Source organism: Triticum aestivum, chromosome 3D, assembly GCF_018294505.1.
Source record: "Triticum aestivum cultivar Chinese Spring chromosome 3D, IWGSC CS RefSeq v2.1, whole genome shotgun sequence".
Lineage (NCBI taxonomy): Eukaryota > Viridiplantae > Streptophyta > Magnoliopsida > Poales > Poaceae > Triticum > Triticum aestivum.
In genome coordinates this window covers 593,349,231-593,373,188 of record NC_057802.1, presented here as the reverse complement: position 1 = coordinate 593,373,188, position 23,958 = coordinate 593,349,231, and the positions used below count along the sequence as shown (strand labels likewise).

The 23,958-nt window shown below is 47.8% G+C and overlaps 1 pseudogene; it reads right to left on the bottom strand.

The window, feature by feature from the left end:
* Window positions 1–5,760: 5,760 nt before the first annotated feature.
* Window positions 5,761–22,440, bottom strand: LOC123076612 (probable disease resistance protein At1g61300; annotated as a pseudogene).
* Window positions 22,441–23,958: the final 1,518 nt, after the last annotated feature.

Genomic DNA, 23,958 nt, shown 5'->3' with positions numbered 1-23,958 from the left:
GAGGATCCAGATAAGGCGGTCCCCGGAAGATCAACTCCGCGACATGGAAAACTCGGGGCTTCGAAGTGAAGGCAAAGGACGGGCACGACGAGAGTTTTGATCCGAAATATATATTGTAGTTCTTAAGATGGTTGGATGTGGACTTGTGGAACTCTTGTGGTTACTACTATGAGGAAGTCACTGATTGCTTGGTAGTTCGGTAGGCCCATTCTCCTTTGGGAATCTAGAAGCAAAATGTGACTAAATTAGTCCCACACTTTTTAGGGAAACAACAATGTGGCTTGCATAGTTTGGTCAGTACTCGATGTTAGTGTTTTGTGATCCACAAGACATGTTGGTCAAAGTACCTTTGGCATGGAAAGTCCCCAACTGCTCGCGAGCTCAATTGAGCTCACCATGAACAGTAAATTCAAAAAAATTGAAAATAAATTAAAAAATTTCTGAAATTTTTGTGTGACAAAGTGTAACACATGTTTTCAGAGCTTGCAATTTTTCATCTTGAAATGGCATTCATGAATCTTGCAGCAAAAAAAAAATCTCCTAAATGCTTTTGAAAATGGCATTTAATTTTGTTTTTTGCCACCGCTTCCACAAATGCGATTTCTTGATTTTTTTTACGATTTTACTGTTCATACAGGCTCATTTGAGCTTGAGCTGAGAATAGCCGCGTCCCTTTGGCACTAGTATTATCTAGGCCACACAGCTTATTTTTACATAGTCTAGGGAGTATATCACACACACAAAACTCGCATAATAATGGCGACAGATCTATACCGGTAGCTTGCATTTGTAAAGTTGGTTTCCGAAACCGTGTCTGCGTGTTTTGCATAGTTGGTGTGTATATCCATAGTTGTTTGAAATGATTATTTTTATGCCATGGTTTCTCAACTTGTTTTTCTATGTGTGTGTTTGCTGAAAACGACAGATTTTGTATGAAAAAACAGAAGGATTAAAGAAGGCACAAGTCAACTGTCTGCAACCCCTCTACGAATCCAAGTTATTCCAAGCATGCTGGTTGGACGATGGCGACAAGTTAACCGAGCAGCTAGCTTACTTGCAAGACTTGTTTTGGTGCGCTTATCTCATCTGCAAGACTTGACCGACCAATTCAAGCCATTTTTGTAAAGAAACAAGCGAGTACGTACCTCATCATATTTATATTCTTTTATGCATTCATTCGTAATACTCCAACCAAGCGATGATGTGTACACGTACATGGAAATCTTGAAAAATGTCCCGCATTTTTACACCGCATATGTATCGAAGAAAGACGTATCGCCGGCCAATGGGTCGAAGACGTACGTACACTGCATATTCAAACGATTCCCCGTCGAGAAGGCCCTGGTCGTGGATCCGCTAGCTAAATGCAAGCGGCCGGGCCCGGGAGATGGACGCGGACAAAATCTTTGGCATTTTTAGAATATATGTATTGGCACCCGAATAGTTTATTCTAGTGGCCGGTGGCCGGGGAGGGGTTGGTATAATAACGGTATGGTATGAAAAGGGAGGGAGGTGCAAAGGTTAAAAAGGTGCTCGTGGGCAGAAAGGGAGAGGAATGAGCGGCATTTTGATGCTAGCAAGCGTTGGACTCGTCGAAACGTGTGTGATTACTTATTTACTTATGCATGCATGTACTTTTACCACGATGGGTGGAGCATCTGCGTGCCACCGTCGCGGAAGCACTCGCAAAGTCGCAAGTCTGCCGGATTCGTCGTCCAAAGCTAGCAAGTCATCGTGGGAGCCGGGCGACGGGGTGGGTGCGGGGCGACGTGCGGCCACGCCATGGCAGGGATGGTGGCGCCTCTGGTCTGACTTCGTCTCCGCCGGACCGGAGGGAGGGAGGAAGGAAGGGGGGCTGGCGGGGCAGCTGCACGACGTACGGTGGCAGAAGAAGAGAGGTGCCGGCCCGAATGTCAAAGGCAGTGGTGGCAGCAGGATGCGGCGTGCGGGGGGCGAGGGTCCGTCCACGTGGAACGCGCGAGCGACGCTAGTCTCCGATCTCACGACTCACCCGTCGCGGAGGTGGGTGGGCGCGCGCGCGACGACGACGACTCGTACGTGCTTGGTGCCTGCCTTGGGCCTCAAAGGTGAAAGGGAAGGCTCCCGTGCCATGACCCATCCCCCAGTTCCAGCTACTAGTCCCTTTCTCAGGCTCCGGCGGTGCGTGCTTGTCGAGCTCGCTCGATTGATTCGATGCCACTTCATTCATGGAGACAAACTACTACTCCATCAGTACGTGCGTCTGGTGAATTAAGCCGGTCAGCGTGGACCGAGGCAGTCAACTCGGGCGAATGCTAGCTCCTGGCTGCACCACCTTTTCTTACCTACTACTGCGAGTCTTGCTCTGACCGCCCGGTCGGTCTCAAACGATCAGGTCAGACCACACGCAGATTTATCTTCCTTTTTTATCATATCACTACTCGTACCGCAACCGCTCATCCCGCTGCCGACCGACGTGCTGCTGTAAGAAAAAGCTGAGCTCGATCAACGTGTGCTTAACGAACTGGTTAAGTTGACACACCTTGCAAGATTGAGGATTAGGACCAAAAATGGACGCAACAACGAACGAGATCAAATAAAACGCGTGACCTCCCAAACTTTGGTCCGAAGAAAACGAGGATTTAAAAAACCCTCAACGATCGAGTTGCTTTGCTCGCTCGTTTTTCTTTTTATTTTCTGTTAGGGTCTTGTGTTATGTTATCCGTGATCGTAATCTCAATCCAGAAGGCTCCAGAACAACCCTTGTGTGGTTAATTAAGGAGCTTGACATTCTAATGGCGTACGGGCGGAAAGAAGATGGTATGATATATATATATATATATATATTGATTGATATATGGTATAGCTTGGCTTGGCTTTAGTTTACTCCAAAGATACGTGCATGCACCTTGCTGCCAGTCCTCGAATTCTTGAATGGCACGCGATGAAATGGAACAAGGGGAGCGCTGAATCCTGTTTTTCTACACACGCACGCAAAAGCAAAATAAAAAAGGGTTTGCTAATTCTAAGTGGCTATTCTATTTGACAACTATTTTCTGTTTAGTCCCGATCGCCATATTGCATATCCTTTGTTCTTTTGTAAGAAAGTTACGGTCAGTCATCATTTGTCATGATGGTACAAGAAGCATTAGAAATAACTAAACTACATCCAGGTCCGTAGACCACCTAGCGACGACTAAAAGTACTGGAATGAGCTGAAACCGCGCCGTTGTCATCGCTTCTTCCTCGTCGCAGGCAGGCAAAATTTGTTGTAGTAGACAGTTGGGAACCCTTCATGCTAAGGCCTCACAGGAACAACACACCAAAGCAGTAACCGTCGTTGATGAAGAGAAGCGTTGAGTGGAAGGATAAAAAGATGTAGACACGTGACTGAATACTAGATTCAAATAGAAGGCTCCAGAACAACCCTTGTGTGGTTAGCAGCTTGCTATGGTGGCTTGGCTTTACTTTAGTTTACTCCAAAGATGCGTGCATGCACCTTGCTGCCACTGCTCCAATTCTTGAATGCCACGCGATGAAATGGAACAGGGAGAGCTCCCGATCCTGTTTTTCTACACATGCACGCAAAAAAAAAAAAACGTTTGCTTATTCTAAGTGGCTATTCTATTCGAGAAGTTCTGTTGGTTTAGTCTCGATCGCCCTATCGCCCATCCTTTGTTCCTTTTTTAAGAAAGGTTCGATCCATTCATGCCGGAATAACTAAACTAAACTACATCTAGGTCCGTAGACCACTTAGCGACGACTACAAGTACTGGAGTGAGCCGAAGCCGTGCCGGTGTCATCGCTTCTTCCTCACCGAGGCAGGCAAAAGTTGTTGTAGCGGGCGGTTAAAAATTCATCGTGCTAAGGCCTAAACAACGCATCGGAACAACAACCGTCCTCGGGAAGAGAAGTGCAGACTGGGAAGGATAAAAGATGTAGACATTTTACTGAAGACTAGACTCGAACAGAACCATCAAAGATCAGCACCGACCGAATCCCGTGATATCCGACGGAGACACACCACCACACGTCCTCCGACAACGCTAGACGCATCGTCAGGACATGGATCAGACTTGGGCATCGTCGCCGCCACATCGCCCCAACCGAGATGTTGAACCAAACAAGAATGAGAGCAGATGCCCCTCTTGCCGGTGAGGGTTAGGGTCTTCCGCACCTCCGTGGCCCAAAGGCCATCAGAGGCGAGGTGTACCGGTGGCGGTGCATGGGGAGAGGGGAAACCCTAGTCACCCGGGAGTTGCTTCTAGGGAGGAGGAAAACTTGTCTGTTCATGTTTGGACTTTCGTCCAGCCTTTGCTTCTGCCAGTTGATTTCTCCGACTAGTCCCGGATGAGACTACGTGGACTTGACCTAGGACGATACGCCAATCAAACATTAAACTGCTTAGATGGCCAAGACTGACCGTATTCATTCGCCATCCGAGGTGCAGTACCCAGCGTGACCTATTCGCATCTACCATAAGCATGCAAGAGCTTCAATCCCACCTCGCAAAAGTCACAATAGTCAAGTAAACAAACAAGTACTACTCCCTCCGATCCACGAGTTCAAATTTAAACTAAAACCACAACACTTATTGTGGATCGGACGGGGTAGTACACAAGTTGGTTGAGTTGTTTAAGTTCAGGAATGCACCTTCGAAGATGAGACACGAACACGGCCTCAACAAGATCAGATGGTTAAACGCGAGCTGTCTGACTCGATTTGAATACTTGATCCAAGGGGATGAGGATTTTCTTATTAACCCGTACGGTTGATCGAGTCCCTTTTCTATTGCAAAAGGGTCCTCTGTTGTCGGCACATATGTGGTTGTGACCTCAACTAGGTAGAAAGCTCCAGCACAACCGTTTGTTATGATGTGTACAGTCCCATTAGTTTTGTTGATTGATTGATGTAATGACAGCGGGGGGAATCGAGCCTTTGTTCTTGGAAAAAGGCATGTTTTGGATTGGACGAACGTTGGGGCAAATTCGGGTAGTAAAATGATATGCAAGAGCGATCCAACCAACGGTTCAACATGGTGCAAGTTGGGGTAGAGGAACTGGAAGGCAGGTTCAGTTCAGACTTCAGAGGTCTATTTCTTCAGCGGCGACACGGCAGATCCCGGTTACAAATACAGTACATACAGAGCTTATCCTACGCCGACGGCGTCCCTCAGGTTTTCGTCTCCCCCGGCAAATCCTTCGCTGGCACCTCATGTTCAGTTTCTTCAGGGTCAAGTCAGTCGACAGCCGGTGGCAGGCACGCCGTCATCTTTGCACCTGATGCCCATCACACCCAGCTCGTTTTCAGTTTCTTCAGAGTTGACACTGGATGGCACCGCATCCATCATACCATCTTGTGCCTGATGAATGACAAGTGATTCCTTTGCTTTATCCGTCTATCGATTTAAAGTGTGGTGGCGAATCTACTACACTTTATCAGGTTCCACCCGTGGTTGTCCTGATTGATCGACCTTCCCTCCGGCGGGGTTCAGTCAGGAGGCCATGGAAAATCAAGCTCGGATCGGCCGACGATCAACGTAATCAAGTAGTCTTGCAAGTTAGAACTACTGCCAGTTGAATTTCTCCGACTTGTTTGTGCGCAGCTTAAGCAAGGTGAACAGCGAGCACACAATGCATGCATACCCAATCCATCGCTGACAGCACGACGGACAATAAAAGTAAAACTGCTTTGTTATTTGTTTGACCGTGTTCACCATCAGCCGTCAGATGGTGAAAGTAAAAAGCATATGATTCATTGAAATCCAGCACAAACCACGGCTCCATCAAATCCTGCCACTATTCACAACCCACAATGGTTGTGGACAAGTACAGGGAGCTTAAGATGCTGCTGAACAAGACTTCAGTCGCTGTTCTTTTACAGGGGAAAAAAAAAATATTCCTTGGTCTATATATGGCACCGGCACCAAAAGAAAGTCTGAAAAATTGCCTGGTCCAATGGCATGTGTGATCAGAATGGAATGACCCGTTACTCGGTTACTGCATAGTAGGAGTAATTAAGTACTAGTAATATGCAAACAATTCAGTATGCAAGCTGGGGTCCTAGGATGAACAACTACATGGATGGATGATCAAGCGGTAAAAACGGTCCGGTTACAACATATACTGAGCCTCATATCCGCAGCTGCACACCACACCGCCAGACTGGGCCCGCACGACGCCGCCAGCTTTTTCCCCGAAGTGGTGGGTGAATCAGCCCGAGTCGATGACACCCTTCAGGTTCCCATCTCAGCCGGCGCACAATCATTTTCAGTTTCTTCGGAGTCGACAGACAGTCCGGTGGCACCAGCATCATCTTGTTCTTGTGCCTGATGCATGGCAAGCAGTCCGTTGATCGATTTCAAGTCAGGTGAGCGGTGGTGGATCTTTCATTCTTTCTATGCTTTCTCAGGTTCCGGCGGTGGCCTTCCGATCCAACTTCCTTCTGTTCGGTTCGGCCAGGAGGCCATGGAAAATCACGAATTCACGATGGATGGATTCAGTCAAACAGAGCTTGCCATCTGCACATGGAACATAATGAGACTTGGTGTTAGAAGTTAGAACATAAACACTCGACCAATTGATTTCTCTGTCTTGTCTAATACAGTACAATCTACATGGAGTTATCCTAGTACTTGTCTGTGGGCAGCTTGCAACAGAAGTTCGTCTAGTGTTAGTATGCAATCAAGAGCTGCTGGGCTATACAAGGTAAACAACACACAACTTTGATCTATTCCCTTCTGGCGTAAACCAGAGTTCACAATTCACAATGGTTGTGGAAAAGTACAGGTAGCTTCAGATGCCTAACAACTTTGAAAGGGATAAAGACCGAAAACTAGAACAAGGTCAAACACACTTGACTTGGTCCAACGCTTCAGCAACTAATCGTAAGCTTTACTCAACAGGTGCACCTTACATTTTGTAACTATTTTTTAACCATCAAACTGAACCTGTCAAATCGGGAAAACTGACAATGAAAGTAGAGTTATCGTACATGATAAAATAACAGAATAGCGTGACTGTGTATTTCTAATCTTGATAGAATTGATTAACCAGTCAGTGAACAATGGTGTAGTACCAAAAAATCATACCTTGAGCAGCTAATGAAAGTCAGCGTGATGTTCTGGGAAACTGGTAGACGATACTAGTAAAACTATTCCATCATCATATGCCCATCAAACTCCTCTGTTTCAAAAATTGATTGTGGATAGGATGTGAATCGTACTGATGAATTCAATATGGGCTGCCTCTTGGTGAAGAAAGCTTTCGGCGAGGAGGATATCACAGTAGTATCTAGCTCTGGCCTAAAGGATGCCGAGCAAATTTCTGACGACTTAAAAGACGCCAACAATGACAAGGAACTGCTTTCATCGTCCCACTCGAGATTATCCCACCATGTTTGCTCCCCTCTGATCCTCTTCAGTTTACCAATTTGCTCAAAAGGTAGTTTCTTCATCTTCGGGCAAGCAAACACATCAATGTATTCCAAAGAAGGAAAATTCAATTTAGAATTACATAAGCTATCCAAGCTTTGCAACGAATTTAATTGCAAAACTCTCAGTTGCCGAAATGCCTGAATCGGTGTTTCATATCTTCCTTCTGTGTCAATAACATTTTGTATATCAACTATCTGCTTCATTTTATCACAGCAAGACACATTCAAATGCTCCAGATACGGTAGCTTTAAAATGCAGGACAGGTCTAACAGTTGATAAGTTCTCCCCACCGTAAGGACGCGAAGGTTCTGAAGATGCTCCATCCTAATCATCTCAAGTCGAGGAAGATCCCAAAAGGTTAGGTACTCCAGCCTTGAAAGATGGTCTTCATAACATTGTGGCTTGTTCATAATGCAGAAGTCCTCTAAATCAGAACAGCCCATTACATTCAGAACAAGGATACTTTCCGTTAAGGTGAGAGTAAGAGATCTCTCTCCATTCAATTCATATAAACCAAGGCATCTCAAGTGGACTCCAGGTACATCAAAAAGCCTCTGCAGAGTACTCACTCTCTTTGCTGTTATTCCTAGACTTAAGCAAGATAATTCTTCGACACTAAACTCATCATAATCCATGTGGTTTGCTGGATCAAAATCTGCTTCGCGGCCAGCATACCTGCTACCATATAGGTTTAAAACCTGTAGCATTGACAAATTTGTAAAAACACCATAGGGTATCTTCTCCAAGAAATCCATATAGCTCATGTCCAGGAACTTTAACTTTCTTAGTAGCCCAATAGCAATAGGCAATAATCTAATGTGTGTTTGCTTCAGTGTGAGATATTGGAGTTCAACCAGCATGCCAATTTCTTGTGGAAGTTCCTTGATGGGAACCCAGGACAAATCCAAGTAGGTCACAGATAATATGCTCTTCAAAAAAGAAGGGGGTATGACCTTGAGCCGAAAATTCTGTTGTAGTGACAGAAACTGGAGGTTTGGACAGTTCAAGGCCTGAGGAAGTTCGGTGATGTAATTGCACATTAGAGATATCTTTCTGGCCGACCTAAATGTTTCAATGTCCGTATTAGAAATATTATAAAGTCCTATCCCAGCTTGAACAATCCATTTCATGTGCTCCTTACTGCAATCAGAAGATATCCACAGTGACATGTCTCGGATAATGTCATGTACTCTCACCTCACTATCTTCCAAGTAGCCGGTTTCTAACAAGCACACATCCTTCAAGTACTCAATAATGGAGTAACCCTTGTGGTATCCTTCTTCCATGGTATCATACTCTATCAAACCCATCCCCATCCAACAGTCTATGAGTTCAACTTTCCAAATTGAGTAATCTTCAGGCCACAAAGAACAACATAAGAAGCATTCTTTGATCTGCTTATCCTGCAGATAATCATAACTTATCTTTAACCTAGTGTATAGGTGGCCAACATTCCCCATATTTGGGATCTCATGAATGCGGGACTTCTTCAGAAATGACAAAGCAAGTGCCCATTCATGATAAGACTTCTTTGTAGACATTGCACGGCCGATAGTTACAAGAGCAAGGGGCAAGCCCCCACATTCTTCTGCAACTACATGTGCTAACTTTTCAATCCTAGGATCTGAATTAATGGTTTCTTCTGATACTTTTTCTTTGAACAATTTCCAAGCTTCTTCTTGGTCCAAGCATTCCAGGAAGACCCTATTGTGAGCATCCATATGTCCACAAACACTCTCAAAACGTGTTGCAAGAACTACGTTCTGTTTATTCAGGCCATTAGGATATGGAATACCAGCTTCTGCTAGATCCAAATAATTCCATAAATCATCTAGCAGGAGCAAGAACTTCTTTCGTCTTAAGAAACTTAACATGAATGAAGCTCGTGTTTCAATGCTAGAGCCTGGTTTCAGGAAGAGTCCAATCTTTTCAGAGATGTCTGCTTGAAGCTGACCTATTCGACACGCCTTAGAAGCCACAACATATATAACAAGGTCATATCCATAGTCTTCTTCGATTACACCCAAGAAGTGATTGTTGATTTTCCTGAGCAAAGTGGTCTTACCAACTCCTCCCATTCCCCATACCCCTACAATTGCAACTCTGTCATCTTTGAGGTATTGGAGAACTCTGCTTAAGTTACAGTCAGTTCCTTGTGTTGAAGGTACAGTAGGAATTTCTTGCACGAAACATGGTGGAACCTCGATCGACACCTGTTTGAAGGATCCCTTCTCATGCAACATCTGAGCTTCCTTGAGTTTCTTGGCAGCCTGCATGCTGGTTTCATAATTTGACCAATAACTGAAAGACTGGGCCCTTCTCTTCCTCTGCCCATGTTTCATCTCATTCACTTCACTTTCTATTTCTGCCACCTTTTCTAGCCATTCTGCAACTTCAGGGTTACATGTTTCTTGCTTCCTTTCGGAGTTCATAAGACGGATTTGGATTTCCTGCTTCCTGGCTTCTAGATTCCTTATAGTGCTGTCGAGCTTGCCAATATTTTCTTCCTTCTCTATTATGCATCTCATACGTGTAATCACAGGGTTCCATAAGTGGGATGCCACAGTACTAGTTACGAAATCAATGAGTGCAGAAACAGCCATATATAAGAGTGAAAGAAGGCAGTGAACAAGGTGATGGTTCACAAGCTGATTATCCTTCAATTGATAACAACACCAAAAGTTTGAAGTATGCCTATCAAAAGTGGGACCTGCAGGTAAGATTGCGAGAAGCATCAGATATATTGGTCGTATACACCCAGTACAAAATACAAATGTATCAATCTGCGGAAACCTCTTTTGTTTTCGACTACCTCTGTTTCTTTTCTTTTTTTTGCGGGGTAAAAGGATTTCATTGCTCAACTGTTGGAATATTCGTTCCTACATAGCAAAGGAACGTCTGCAGGTCCAGAGCGCAACCAAACTGCAGTTCGGCCCTCCGATTGTCCGAAAGCAGCAAGGGTGTGGCTAACAGCGTTCTGATTCCTACTTACATGAGCAATAGAGATATCCCTTTCACGAAAGAGCCTCTTAATATCCTGAACTATCATTCTATGTGGCGATCTGTCAAGGGTAGGCGACTACCTCTGTTTCTAAATTTAAGACGTTTTGAACTGCCAAAACGTCTTACATTTAGGAGCAGAGGGTGTACTATGTAGAGATTAGGTTCATCGCCAACAAAATGTAGAGATTAGATTAGATGAGCAGTGAGGTAAAGCACATGATACATTTTTCCATTCAGTTTCTTTTATCCTTTTCATAGTGAAATATCGTATTGCATTAATAAGGTAACTACTAAAGTTCGTGTTGAAGTAAGTTAACTATTACAAGCTACATTGACCTTAAATTTACAAGTTTCTCAGACTGTTCAGGTTTAATTGAGTAGATAAATCACATAAGCCTATTCCAGTTTCTCAAGTGAAAATAACACATCAGCTGGATATATATCCTCCTATTGTGTGTGTGTGGCCTTATTCCAGTTAAATTGAGTAGGCATACGACTATAAGACTCGCACCGAAAATTAGTATAATAAGGCCAGGCCTATTCAAGAAAAGAAATCGAGCAGGCCAACGCATTGATTGAGGATAGACAGCATATGTGGCGAGACCTTAATCCAGTTAAAGTTGACTAGGCAGAAGTATAAGATGGATGAGAGAAGCCTAGAGCTTGACAAACAGTTTCAAGCAAGAAGTAAAAGAGTGAGGGAAGGGGATCCCGGCCCGTACCTTAGATCCTCGAAGCAGAACCCTCCGCAACCTCAGATGAGAAAGATAGGCCAGTGACGGGGGGCCTGCGGGTGGTTGTAAAGGAGAAGCCTTGCGGCGTTCGCTGGAAATTTCGGAGGCGACCGGCCGGCGGAGAGAAATTCTTGGCCTCTTGAGGCGAAATTCCCCGCGCTGACTTTGAGCCCGTCAGTTGCCTTAGAACGTGCTGCGCTCCTCTCCGCGGCCATCGATGGCACCGCGTCTTGCGGACTGGGGAGCGGGGTAACGACGGTGACCGTGACGGCGACCGTGGATCCTATATCCGGGGCGGGGTCAGCGACGGCGACCAGGGGAAGGCCGCTGGTTGGTTGGTCGGCCGAGTTTTTTTTTTTTTCGAGAACAGGCCGGTCGAGTGAGTAATTCTTTTCTTGAGAAACAGATTGAGTGGGTGGCAGCAGCCCACGACTATCCCCATCCCCACTTGGGCTTTGAGCCTTCCTCGGCCCATGGATGTTTATTTGCAGCTCGTCGTGCTTGCGGGGGAGCTGGAGTTCCGCGCAAATCCCATTCGCGGAAGCAAGGCTTGTTCTTGGAAGAAGAAGGCATGTTTTGGATGAGAAATGCCCAGGCAAACTCACGGAACTGGATTTACTCCAACTTTTCTACTCCCTCCGTTCCTAAATATTTGTCTTTTTAGACATTTCAAATGAACTACAACATACGGATGTATGTAGATATATTTTAGAATGTAGGTTCACTCATTTTGCTTCGTATGTAGTCACTTGTTGAAATCTCTAGAAAGATAAATATTTGAAAACGGAGGGAGTAGTTTCTAGAAGAAGAAAAGGTACGGCCTTGTTGATTCTAAGCGGCTATTGTTTATAGAAAAAAAAAAGAAGAGAACATTCTTCAGTCTCTATCGCCGTATATGGCGCCAAAAGACAGGTCTGAAAACTTGCTCGGTCCTATGCCATGTGTAAATCTGAATGGATTGACCCGTTACTGCCATGACGGGGTAGTAAAATGACATGCACGAGCGATCCAGCCAACGGTTCAACATGGTGCAAATTTGGGTAGATGAATTGGAAGGCAGGTTCAGTTCAGAGGTCCATTTCTTCAGCAGCGACACGGCATATCCCGGTTACAAATACAGTACATACCGAGCTTACCGGCAGCTCCACGCCCCGACCCCGCCGAACTGCCAGCCTAGACCCACGAGCCTACGCCGATGACTTCCCTCAGGCTCCTGCCTCCGCCGGCGAATCCTTCGTCGGCACCTTGTTCTCAGTTTCTTCAGAGTCAAGTCAGTCGACAGCCGGTGGCAGGCACGGCATCGTATTTGCACCTGATGCCCATCACACCTAGCTCGTTTTCAGTTTCTTCAGAGTTGACACTGGATGGCACGGCATCCATCATCGTCTTGTGCCTCATGAATGACAAGTGATTCCTTTACTTTATCCGCCTATCGAATAGAAGTCGGGCGAACCATGGTGGCGAATCTGCCACACTTTCTCAGGTTTAGGCCGTGGTTGTCCTGATCGAGCTACATGGAATTATCCTATTCATAACTTGTTTGTGGGCAGCTTAAGCAATGTGAACAGCTAGCACACAATCCATGCCAAGTTCATCGCTCATAGCGCGACGATAAAAAGAATACTACTATTTTGTTATTTGTTTGAGCCTGTTCACCATCAGTCATCAGAAGTGTGAAAAGTAATGCATATTAGTACTACTAGCACTAGTAATTAACTTCTAGCATAAATCGGAGAGGGAGCTCCATCCAATCCAACCACTATTCCCAACTCACAATTTGTTGGATGACACTCCCTTCAGCTTCCCAGCTCCGCTGGCGCACGTCATTTTCAGTTTCTTCAGAGTCGACAGCATCATCTTGTTCTTGCGCCTGATACATGGCAACTTGGCAAGCAGTTTGCTTTATCCGTTGATCGGTTTCTACGCTTTCAGGCCGCTTACTGGGCTAAGCAAGGTGAACAACCCACAATTTGCTAACAGCCTGGAATTCAAAAAGAAGACACTTATTTCGTTTGACAGTGTTCACCACCAGTGCTCAGATGATGAAAAGTAATGCACAGGACATATTCACTTCACTGCTAGCATAGACCAGAGCAACACCCAACCACTATTCACAAATCACAATGATCATGGAGAAGTACAGGTAGCTTCAGATGACTAACAAGAAGTCTCTGAAAGGGGCAAAGACGGAAAACAAGAACAATGCCAAACACACATCTGACTTGGTCCAAAGGGATGCTAATTTATTTAGAAGATTCATATTAAAGAACATGTCGCTCAAAAACTACAAACTAAGGAAACGTCAAAGTCATAATCCATCTAATTTTATTACAGATGCAGCAACTACTCAAAACAGCGTTGCCAAGATGGTGGCTTCAGACTTATTGATGTATCACTTTATATGGTCTTTGTGAATAATTAATAATATGGCTGCATGCATCGTCCAGATGCAGAGGCCGGGGGTATATCCTCCTTTTCTAAAAAAACCACGTGCAGATTTCACCAAGCAACTTGTGACACTTTGGGCAATTTGGCACACATGCAGAAAGGCTCTACATGACCAAATATTTCAGGGGCCTTTGGTCATGAGCGGTTTTGTCAAAAGGTATATAATAGAACTTGAGTTCAGTAAACCGAAGAAACAGTTGGGACAGCCTCATGTAGCTCCTGTTCAATTTGTTTAATGATCAATAGAGTGCAGTGTGTTCAGATTAAAAAACACAGATTAATAGTGATCAGCGAGCGAGGGTCTGCTTGTAATTAATAAATTAAAGAAACCAAATGTCCATTATTTTGGGTCCAGAGCTCATTTGATATGGGTGAAAAGTAATTTTAAAAAAAAATACTAGACAAATTCAACAAAATTCTATTTTTTTCGTGGGATATATTTTAGTGCATGAGGTCCATGCCAAATTTCAGAGTATTTGGACATCGGAGCAACTCTCAGGGAAAAAAAAAGAAATCGGTCACGAACAGTGCATGAACAGTAAACTTTTTCATATACCCCAATTTTGTATTTTTTTCTGCAGAGAGCTGCTCAGATATCCAAATGAGCTGAAATTTGGCACGAACTTCACACACTAAAACATCTTCTATGTAAAAAAAATCAATTTTTTCTAATATTTCATTTTATTTTATTGTTCATGCGCAGGAGCAGATGAGCTCGGCAGGCATTTAGCTACTAAAAAACATATTTTATCCTATTTTTCTATTTAGATTTTTTTCCTATTATAGGTAGTTTTCATTCATTTTTAAAAAGTATGAAAATCATATTTATTTTAAGAAGTGAACATTTTAAAGAAAAAAGTAAGTTCTGAATACTTTTAAAATTTCCATAATTTCAGAAGTTTTGAACATTTTTTAAACCTGAATATGTAAAATAAAATCTGAAAAAATAGAAATATGTGATTATATTAATACATGAATATTTTGAAAAGTTGGACGTTTTTACAAATTTTTATTCTTTCTTAAATTTGTTAAAAAAATCAAATAAGACAAATCTATATTAATACATTAATAAATGGAGGATTGTTTATGCCCATCCCTCGCGTGTTTTGTAGAAAACCCGTTGATATTTCTGCTAATCAACCACTGTCCAATTTTTAGTGAGACCGAGACAATGTTCTCTTTTATGCTGAAATCGCCCTTCGGTTCATGGTAATCAACCAGTAGTCCAGTTTTAAATGACGTTTCACTTTTGTAGAAAATTCAATGTTGTTTCTGCTAATTAACCCTCAGTCCATATCAATTGCTTTAAAAAAATTAAATCTTAACTCCAATTTTAACATGTTATATATGAAACTTGATTACAAAAATGTGTATAATTTGAATATGCTGTTATTCTACTTGTTAAACATTTTTATATGCTATTTATGGTGCAGCCTTAATCAACAGCGCACGATCGGTCTTTCTTTCGTACCGACACCGGTCGGCAAAAGCTCTCACAAGAAAGCAGATTGCTAATCTTATGGATGGAGAGAGAGAGAGAGAGACGCCTTAGGATTTGCCATATTAAAACATGTTGTGGTGGTGTGAGCACTGAGGTCACCATCAGCGAGGGTGCAAAGGAGGATAAGCGGCAACAAAATTAAATACCATGTTGAAATAAAGGACGTGGACATGTTGAGGTCTTAAGTCGTGATTATTGGGTTATGGGTGTGAAGATTATTGGGTTATGGGTGTGAAGTTTTTTTTTTCTCTTGTTACAATGCACGGGCTCTTTTGCTAGTAGAACGACAATGAAAATAACAAAAAAGAAATAAACCAGAACCGAACAAAAAAGCATATGTGTTCACAAAACCCACTTCAATCAAAGTGGTAAGCGGGACGCCACGCATACGGCAAGTCACGAGTTCGAGACCACCCCCCCCCCCCCCCCCCCCCCCCCAGCAGTTCACCCCTAGCAGCAGTTCCAGAGAACGGTTCCATAAAACCAACATGGCACTCGCCTTGAACCAAGATCTATGCCGCGTGATCGGACCACAAACAGGGCGTTCGCTGGAGTCTGCCCCCTAGCGAATGGTCATGGGACAACATTCTCTTAGATAAATGGATATCGGTATAATGCGACAGCTAATGAGAATAAATAAAAAGCCTGGCCAAATCTACTACCTCTAGGAGACAGCTAATGAGAATAAAGAAAAATAATCTGGGTAATTAAATGTACTACCTTGATCACTCACAAAAAAAATCTACTACCTTGGGGAGACAGCTAATGAGGCCTATATAAATGTACTACCCTGGACAAATCTGTTTGGTCTTGCCAAAATTGAGTGCTTAAATAATAAATGCAATAGAAATCCGTATATATGGAATTTATGTGAAAAATCTGGATTATCTTGAGAAAATTTAGTTATTAAAACTAGATTTTGTAGAGGCCTATATAAGGATGCCATTACATATGCTACCTCGCACCCAAATCCAAACGAGAGAGAATACAGAAACAAGAGCACGGACGTATGGAGGGGAAAACTACTCTATGTTTTCTCACTGTGCTTCTGCTGCTAGGAAATTGTGCTGATGCTGGTATTTGCTCGTTGCCTCTCTTTGGGCACTCTCTGTTTTTGCCAAGCCAAATAGCAGCGCTAATTTTAGAGTTCTGACAGAAAAGCGCATCAAAACATCTTGATATACTCACAGTTCCAAGTGGAAACCAATCATGCAATTACAAGCATGAACTTTTTGTATCTGTATTGTTCTATTTTCTCGCAAAGATGCGCATTGTTATTGGTGAAATTGCTATTTTCACACCGTCTTATTTTTCAATTTGCAAAGAAGAAAGTATATTATACAGTCTTCTTACACTAGAACGTGCAACTGCACGTATTTCCACAAGCAACTTTGGGAATTTCTTTGAAAATACTGTAATGTGGAAATGTGTTTCCACCGTCTGTTGTAGCCCAGTTTCAAAATGTACGCGCTGATAGAATATGCTAAGTATACGTTACATAAATAAAATAACAGGCCGTTTGTATCTTCCTTCAAGGCCTTAACTTATTTGGTCTTGGTGAGATGCCCACACACACATATATGTATGTATGTATGTATGTATGTATGTACACACACGTTTGACGACTAATTTTTTATTTCCTTTCAGAGACCTGCACAGAGCACCGTGCTAACAAGGGCGCAGCGTGCATAAATGAATATTGTTGGAAAGACTGCGCCAGAGACTACCATGGACATTATGTCAAGAATGCTTACTGTACTGGCGTTTACCCCTTCACAAAAGTCTATTGTGTCTGCGACGTCTGTGATGAGTAGGAGACAATGCAGCATCGCATTACGAGGTTCATTTACACAGAGGATTCATGAAGTTTGGCAATAATAAATTTTGTCTGTGTAAACGTGTGAACATGCATGATTACTGCCCAGTTAATTTGTAACGTGGTTGTTTTTGCATAAACACCATCATGTTTTATTCACAGATTCCGTGTGCCTTCATCCACAGGCAAGAAACCTGGAAACAAGTTTGACTTTTAACATTAGTAGTAGCTACTAACCCTTCGAAAATTCGATTCTGAGCCCGAGCTCAGATGGTCCCGATATCTCTCCCGTTCGCTCGCTTGCGGATCAGCGCCCTTTGACGTATTCAACACAGTATTCCTGGCTGTATCGATCCTGGAAAATGCGGGAGAGATGGCACATTTAATGTGACGGTGGTCGTTAAAGCAGTTCCGATGGCCCGTCCTTATCTTCCATCGGTCAGTTCGTCCCCCACACCCAATTCTCCCAGATAATCGCAGCTCCAAACCAGACTCCGGTTCAACCTGCGCCGCCATGACAGCCTCAGCTTCTTCCTCCTCCTCCTCCGTCCCCAGACTCACCTTCTTGTCCTCCCCCGGGACATGTTCATCCCCTCAACCGATTCTGCTGCTGGCATCCAATGCCGCCCCCAGTTGAATCAGTTGACATTCCTGTTGTCCATTCGTCAGGTTCGAGCATTTAGTCCACCACATCAGTAGCTTATATATTGAACTGAGATATAGGAAACCATACGCACCTCTAACACATTCTCCATTAGACAACCATTGTCGCCATGCCTCTTCGTCACAGCACTCGCCTCCTCAGTCCTCACCGAACTCGCTGGGCACCATGATACTACCTGTTGCCAAATTTGCTCGCTCTCCTCCATAGCCTGCAGCTACAAGGTTGAGTGCCCGCAGGTGAACGACTGATTCACAGGATGATCTCTCTGGTAATGCCCAAGGTGCCCACGTAGAACCCTGAGCATCTCTTAGTCCACAGCTTCACAGTGTGCCTTTGCGGTATTTCCTCTAGGTTCAGAACGTCCATTACCTACATGGCAAACAATAAACGGTAAACAAAGGTACAAGAAATACCACACTTGTTCATTCCGATTGGTGAGTTCATTTGCAGCAAGACTTATTCTAAACACATGATAACACAGCATGCCAGTGTGCTCAAAATGTGCCTCGCACTCAAGACTTCAAGAGCAACGGCACATTAGCTCACTGCATGATGCACCTACCTAGCAAAAACTGCACTAAACTGAAACCCACATACAGTATCTCCAATCGTATAACTTTCCGAACAACCACGCCCTCTCTCCTGCATCGAATTGGTTATCTCTGCATTTAGCCCCATATTTAATACCAAATCCAACTTCCCGAACAACCGCACCTGGGCGCAACCTGATTCGCCATTGGAATCCTCCGGATCTAGATTCCCTGACTCCACCCTGGGTAGCAGCCTCAACGGCACCGGATCTGGGTGCTCGAGGTTGTCCGTGAACACTTCCCGGAGGGGAAACCTGCGGGCGCCGGAGATCGAGATTTCAATGGAACTTCGCGGCAGCGGTGAGGTCTGGGAATCAAAATACAGGACGGCGGAGGGAAGAAAAAGGCTTGCCTGTCTACAAGATCGAGAAGGTACTCGGGTGTTTTCCTCAATCCCAACACGCCACCGGCCGCCTTGAACGAGTATAAATCGCCCTTGTTCCCTCCCCAGAGAGCAACACACAATGATTGCCCACACCACTCGAACCATCGTCGCTCTTCTACCAACCCGCAATGACGCGGCCCCACTCGATCTCTCAGGCCAACTCCAATGCTAGACCCCAAATGGACGTGTGTTTACCGTCCGAATTTCATATGTATGAGATTATGATTGCACGATGTATTGCTCTCGTGCATAGGCACGTATATATGATGTACAAAGATGGACCACGGACCTCAACTATACAAAGAACTAGGAGGCGGGCCCAATACACAATATGCACATAACACATATACTCAACACCCCCCCGCAGTCGAAGCGGCACTGCGGCTGACGCAAAGACTGGACCGGAACTCCTCAAATGACGCCGTAGGCAAGCCCTTGGTCATGATATCTGCAAATTGTTGGGAAGTAGGGACGTGTAAAACATGAATATGACCAAGGGCCACCTGTTCCTGAACAAAATGAATATCCAACTCAATATGCTTGCTCCGTTGATGATGCACTGGGTTAGCGGAGAGGTAGACCGCCGAGACATTGTCGCAGTAGACCACCGTGGCACGGTCAACAGGGCAAGAGAGCTCCTGAAGCAGCTGGCGAAGCCACGAACACTCGGCGACGGTGTTGGCCACCGCACGATACTCAGCCTCAGCACTGGAACGAGAGACCGTAGGCCGCTTGGACGACCACGAGATAAGTGAGGGTCCAAGGTTGACACAATAGCCCGAGGTGGAGCGACGAGTGTCAGGGCAGCCCGCCCAGTCTGCATCGGAGTAGGCGGTGAGGGTGGTGTCAGCGGAGGCGTGAAGCGTGACGCAAAGATCCATAGTGCCACAGACATAGCGGAGAATCCGCTTGACGGCAGCCCAGTGAACGTATCGAGGGTCATGCATAAGAAGACACACCTGCTGCACGGCATACTGGATCTTCGGTCGAGTCAGAGTGAGGTACTGGAGAGCACCAACGATAGACCGATAGAAAGCAGCATCCAAAGCAGGAGAACCATCCGTGGCAGAGAGCTTGGCCTTCGTATCAACAGGCGTGGCGGCGGGCTTGCAGTTAAGCATGCCGGGGCGCTCCAGGAGCTCGTGAGCGTACTTCTGCTGATGAAGGAAGAAGCCATCCGGACGGTGCACCACCTCGACACCGAGGAAGTAGTGCAAAGGACCCAAGTCCTTGATGGCGAACTCAGCGCGAAGACGAGTCGTGAGTTGACTGAGGAGACCAGTCGTACATGCCGTCAGGATGATGTCGTCGACATAGAGCAGCAAGTAGGCCGTGTCAGAGCCCTGATGATAGACAAAGAGCGAGGCGTCCGAGCGGGTAGAGCGGAACCCAAGCTGGTGGAGAAACGCCGCGATGCGCTGGTACCAAGCGCGTGGAGCCTGCTTGAGTCCGTACAAGGACCGCGAAAGCAGGCACACGTGGTCGGAAAGCACCGGGTCAACAAACCCGGTGGGCTGCTGGCAGAAGACCTGCTCCTCGAGGTGACCATGGAGGAAGGCGTTGGAGACGTCCATCTGGTGCACCGGCCAAGCATGGGAGACCGCAAGGTGGAGAACCATGCGTATCGTGCTGGGCTTGACGACCGAAGCAAAGGTGTCGGTGAAGTCGATGCCAGCACGCTGTCGGAAGCCACGAACGACCCAACACACTTTGTAGCGATCAAGGGTACCATCAGGACGGAGCTTGTGTTTGAAGACCCACTTCCTGGTAATCACGTTGGCGTGTCGGGGACAGGGAACAAGCTGCCACGTCTGGTTGCGCAACAGGGCGTCAAACTCCTCTTGCATCGCAGCCATCCAGAGCGGGTCACGAAGAGCGGCTCGAACGGAGGACGGCAACGGCGACGGCTCAGAGGTGGACGCCGCATGGACGTAGTCATCCGAGGCGTAGCGCGAGCTCGGGCGAAATACGCCTGTGCGGGCGCGGGTGACCGAACCGGCCACGGGCGCCGGGGGCGCCGGGGGGGGGGGGGGGGGGGGCGTGCGCCAACGTCGGGGGCGCCCCGGGGGCCGCGTGCGCCAATGTCGGGGGTGCTTGGAGGTCCGCGGGCACCGGGGGCGCCGGGGGGGGGGGCGCGGGGGCCGCATGCGCCAACGTCGGGGGCGCCCGGAGGGCCGCAGGCAGCGGGGCGCGCGGGGGGGGGGGGCAGCGTGCGCCAACGTCGGGGGTGCCCGGGGGGCCGTGGGCACCGGGGGGGGGGGGGGGGCGGGGGCCGCGGGCGCTGATGGGGCCGCGTGCGCCAACGTCGGGGGCGCCCGGGGGGCCGCGGGCACCGGGGGCGCCACGGGTGCCGTAGGAGCCGCGGGGGCTGGGGGTGCCAGCGCCACGGCTGGAGGAGGCGCCGCATGTGGGGGCGCGCCTCAAAGCCAGGGGCGGGCCAAGAGAGGCGCGCGAGCGCCCTGGGAGAGGCGTCGAGGAGCCCGCGTCACCGGTGGCGGGAGGAACAGCCGGGGGTACCTGGTGAAACGGAAACACATGCTCAGCAAAGTAAACGTGCCGGGAAGTGAACACACGGTGGGAGACGGGATCGTAGCACCGATATCCCTTGGAGTTGGAGGGGTAGCCGATGAAGATGCAAGCGACAGAACGAGGTGCGAGTTTGTGAGGAGCGGAGTCGGCAATGCTAGGATAGCAAAGGCACCCGAAAATATGCAAGCCATCATAAGACGGGGGCGTACCGAAGAGAAGATGGTGAGGTGCATAGTTCCACCGTGGGCGGCAAGGGCGAAGGTTAAGGAGAAGAGAAGCAGTAGCGAGTGCGTCTGGCCAGAAACGAGGCGGCACGTTAGCATGGAACAGGAGCGTGCGAACGCAGTCGTTCAGAGTGCGAAGGACGCGTTCGGCTCGACCATTCTGCTGGGAAGTATACGAGCATGTGAGACGAAAAACTGTGCCGTGATGCGACAGAAAAGTGTGGAAAGCAAGGTTGTCGAACTCTTTTCCATTGTCCGTCTGAAGCGCAAGGATGGGACGCCCAAACTGCATGCAGACATAGGAGTAAAAGGTCGTCAAGGTAGAGAGTGCATCCGACTTTCTGCGCAAAGGAAAAGTCCACACATAGTGAGAATAATCATCAAGAATGACCAGATAATATAAATAGCCCGAGTTACTGGGAACCGGAGAGGTCCACACATCGCTATGAATCAACTGAAAAGGAAAAGAAGCAATGGTGGTGGAATTATTAAACGGCAGGCCATGTTTGCCGACGCGATAGGCATGACAAGTGTGATCCTCGATCTTGTTGCAACTGAAACTGAAACTCTTAAGAATATGACGAAGTGTGACGGGGTTGTGATGACCCAAGCGAGCGTGCCAGAGATCGAGTCCAGCGGAGAGAGCAATCGGTGCGGTGGTGGTGGATGAAGGCGAGTGCAATGGATAGAGCTCGTCGGGGCTTTCACATCGGTGAAGTACCATCCTGGTACGAGCGTCTTTGACACAAAAACCAAGCTTGTCAAATTCAACAGTGACAGGATTTTCAAGAGTGAAACAACGAACGGAAATGAGATTCTTAATAAGATGAGGTGACACAAGTATGTTAGACAAAGATAATGGAGTGGAATTAGAAGGAAAAGAAGTGTGCCCAACATGTGTGATAGGAAGTGTGGAACCGTCGCCGACAATGATGCGGCGGTAGGTGCAGACAGGAGTGAAGGAGGCAAGGTTACCAGGATGAGAAAACATGTGAGCCGTAGCACCGGTGTCCATGTACCAATTACCACCGCCAGTGTAGTTGTTCGGTGTAGGAGCAGCATGCAGCGCGGTGAGGAGCACCGGGTCCCAGGGTGCCGGCGGCAGGGCTGACGAGGGGGACGGAGACGCCATAGGGAAGCCGTAGCCGCCGCTTAGTGGCGGCGGTGGGTACTATCCATACAGCTGCGGAGCCGCGGAGTACGCATGATGCGCGGGTGGGCACGACACGGGAAGCGTCGGTGCAGGAGCCCGTGGAATCGGCGTGGTGTAGGCAGGAACGACACCGGTCCATGGCTGCTGCAGGTGCTGGGCGTCGTCTGGCTGCGTCCCAGTGGAAGACCCGTACATGGGCGGAGCCCCGTACGCAGGATTCCCGTACGTGGGAAAGGACTGACCGGAGAGCGCCGGCGGTGGGGCGGCGACGTACGCCAGCGAGGGCAGGAAAGCCGAGCCGTGCGGCAAGTCGGAGTGGGTTGGCGGGGCGACACTAGACGCGTCGCAGGTGACGGTCACCCTGTATGGCGGCGGGGCCGCGCCGTAGGGCGCCGGCGGCGGAGCCGCGCCAGAGGGCGCCGGCGACGGGACGGCAGAGGCGGCGGCAGACGGGCCGATGGATGCCATCGCTGAGACAGTTCGGGCGGCTAGGACTTCTCGGGTGAGGAGCGGCGACGGTTTCGAGCGATGCAGCAGCGGCCTGGCGGGTGACGCGGCAGCAGGTTTTGGGTGACGCGGGGCGGGCTGCTGCTGGAGATGACTGGCGATGCGAGGCCGGCGATGTTGGCGACGCGAGGCTCGGCTCCGCCGCTCGGCTCGCTGGCTGGCGGGATCGGTGGTGGGGCAGGCAGGCGTGGGATCGGGCGCGCGACTGGCATGCATGCGTGCTAGCGAGCGGGGGGGAGGAGCAATCGGGCGAGCGGCGTTTGGCGTTTGGCGGCTAGCGAGCGGCTCGCGGGTAGGCAGCACGCAGCGCGCGACTGGCAGGCAACGCGCGGACTTGTGCGGGCTGCGCGGGAAAAAGCTGCAGCGGCGGCGCGGAGTGCACAGGCGGCGACAGGGGAGATGCGGTGGCGGCGGCGGCGCGTAAGGAGGCACGCGGCGGCAGCGGCAGCAGCAGAAAGCTAGGTCAGAACCTAAAAACTGATACCATGTATGAGATTATGATTGCACGATGTATTGCTCTCGTGCATAGGCACGTATATATGATGTACAAAGATGAGCCATGGACCTCAACTATACAAAAAACTAGGAGGCGGGTCCGTCCAATACACAATATACACATAACACATATACTCAACATCATAGAAGACCGTGACCTTTTTTGTCCCTGCTCGTACATACAACGAACACAGCAACCCCATCCTAAACTATCCGGCTCGCCCGCCCCGCGCCAGCAGTAGCGCTCGCCCGCGGCGCTCGCCGACCAGCGCTCCGGCCGCGCCCGCATGTCCGCGCGTGCCTGTTCGCAGCCGTGGTCAACGACTCGTACAGGCATCGGCTGGCTAGCTAGCTAGCTACGGCATGGCGCAGCGCGTGCTAGCTAGCACGTCCGCCGCCCTGGTAGTGCCGCACGCTTGCCCTGCCGCCATGACTGGCGCGCGCACGGCCACCGCCGTAGAGCTCGCTCGCGCTTCCGTCCGCCGTTGCCGCAGA